This window comes from Penaeus monodon, chromosome 6 (genome assembly GCF_015228065.2).
Source record: "Penaeus monodon isolate SGIC_2016 chromosome 6, NSTDA_Pmon_1, whole genome shotgun sequence".
Classification (NCBI taxonomy): Eukaryota; Metazoa; Arthropoda; class Malacostraca; order Decapoda; family Penaeidae; genus Penaeus; species Penaeus monodon.
The window spans coordinates 19,040,117-19,042,616 of NC_051391.1; the positions used below are offsets into that span (position 1 = coordinate 19,040,117).

The 2,500-nt window shown below is 49.4% G+C and overlaps 1 long non-coding RNA gene across 1 annotated transcript in view; it reads left to right on the top strand.

Moving 5' to 3' along the window:
* The window catches only part of LOC119574328, a 5,259-nt gene that overhangs the window by 543 nt on the left and 2,216 nt on the right, over nucleotides 1-2,500 (top strand). The gene's annotated exons all lie outside the window — the stretch shown is intronic.

Here is a 2,500-nt window from a genome sequence, read left to right on the forward strand (position 1 = left end):
TCATCATCATCATCACCCATCATCATCACCATCATCATCACACTCATCATCACCCATCATCATCACCATCTCATCACACATCATCATCACATCACCATCATCATCACCATCACATCATCCATCATCATCACCTCATCATCACCATCACATCACATCAATATCATACATTATGTCATACATAATCGATATCATCAAATATAACAAATATCATTCCTACTATTAACACCAATTCTCTCACATCCATGCACACATCACACTACTCACTCTCCATCATTCATCATCTCCTCATCCATCCACCATATTTATCACCATTATCGTATTCTAATCTCATTATTCAATTGTTCCCTCTTCCTCGTCCCAACCTTCCCTCCATGACCATCACCTGACTCCTCTCTCTCTCCTCTCTCTCTCTCTCAATCTCCCTTCTTCATCCCTCTCTCTCTCTCTCCATCTCTTTTTTCTTCGTTCCCCCTCTTCGTCCTCCTCCTCCTTCCCCATCCATCACCGCTCCTCCTCCTCCTCCTCCTCCTCTTTCTCTCTCTCTTTACCTTTCCAATTTCGTATTCACCGTGAAATTCCTACTTATTCATCTTTATTCCTCCATATTCTTCCCGGCACCGTCCTCTCTCCTCCTCCTCCTCCTCCTCCTCCTCCTCCTCCTCCTCCTCCTCCTCCTCCTCCCTCCTCCTCCTCCTCACCTTCCTCCTCCTCCTCACCTTCCTCCTCCTCCTCACCTTCCTCCTCCTCACCTTCCTCCTCCTCCTCCTCCTCCTCCTCCTCCTCCTCCTCCTCCTCCTCCTCCTCCTCCTCCTCCTCACCCTCTCCTGCCCTTTCCTCCCCTCTTCCTTTCCCTCCCCTCCTCTCCCATCCTCACCATCCGCCCTTTTTCCTCCTCTCCCTGCTACCTCTATCCATCCTCCTGCTGTTCTCCCTCCTCTTTCCCGTTCCGTTTTCCTCCTCCTCTCCCCATCCCTTCTCTGCTCCTACCCCTCTCCCGTCCTCTCTTCCCCGTCGTCTTTTCTCCTTCTCCTCGTTTTCCTCCTCCTCTCCCCATCTTCCCCCCCTGCTCCTCCTCCTCCTCCTCCTCCTCCTCCTCCTCCTGCTGGCGGCGGTGGCGGCGTCGGGGGTTGATGGACGGACGGCCGTAGAGATGACGAGTGGGCCGCCGGCTTAGGGAAATGGCCCAGCCGAGGCCATCTGTCTTCTTTATGACACCCATCTTCATTTTCATATCTCATATTTGCATTTTCACGTCTCCGGCGTACATCATGGTCGTTTATAGCTAATTAGGTCGTTATTCCCCCCTCCTCCTCCTCCCCCTCTTCCCGTAGGAGAGACGTAGACGCACATGTCGTGCCGAGAATGGAAGGGAACTCGAGATCTCTCGGAAGGGAAAGAGTTGTGTTTATAATGAACTTCCTGAGCTTCTTTCCTTTTCTGGCGCTGGAATGCTTCTTCAGCCTTTATTACACGGTGATTGTTCTATACTGCTGCGACTGTGTTGCGTATGAGGAGAGGGGAAGGGGGAGGAAAGAGAGGAAAAGGTAGAGTGAGAGAGAAAGAAAGTAGATGGAAGTGAGAGTGAGAGAGAGAGAAGAGAGAGAGAGAGAGAGCAAGAGAGAGCGATAGAAAGAAAGAGAAACATGCGGAATTTTGGGACATGCTCGAAAAAGGAAGGTATAAGACTACTTTCCTTTCTCTCCTTCTTTTCTCACTGGCCTACTACAATGGTCTACTAGTACTTGTTGCGTTTGGTTCTTCTGTTCTGTGCGAGGCAAGAACAAGGGGGTCTATTGTTCTCTCGTGATCGCACCTATGTTTTCCCTCTGCCTTTTGTTCGCTTGTGGGTTATTCCGCTTCTGTCTTCTTTGCTCCCCTTCTCTTATTCCTTTTCTTCCTTCTCTTCTTTTTCATCATCACCATAATACCACCATTACCACCACTATCACCATCAGTCATTCTCATCTCTCATACTATTACAACTACTGTTGCTTCCATATCCATTGCTTCTTCACAGCAACAACCCAAGCAACACTTAGTATTACTACTATTTCTACTTCTACGACTTACACAGGTGATACTCATATTGCTCCACAGCTGCTACTACTTCTTACTACTGCTTCTGCTACCGATACACCTACTTGTGTCCCCCCTTCCAATCCCCTCTTGTAGCATGTCCATCTTGCGTACGGCATTCCAGGGCAAGTTTATAAAGAGAGGTTTGACACAGCTGTGATAATGAGCGTCGTTAGTCTATAATGATGCTGGGGGTGAGGGAAAAGGGGAATCCTGCGGGAGCCGTAGTAGGAGGCAGGAGGGAGAGGGGAAAGGAGGTCGAGAGGGGAAAGTGAGGAGGGGTGGGGTGAAGGAGGCCTGGAGGGTGGAGTTAAGCTGAGGGGAATCTTTTTTGAGAGTATGGGGAGGATTATTAAAGTATAGTGAAAGAGGCGGGAGAGGGGAAGGGAGCGGAGTTGAAGTAGAGACTGATTTAGGATACCGC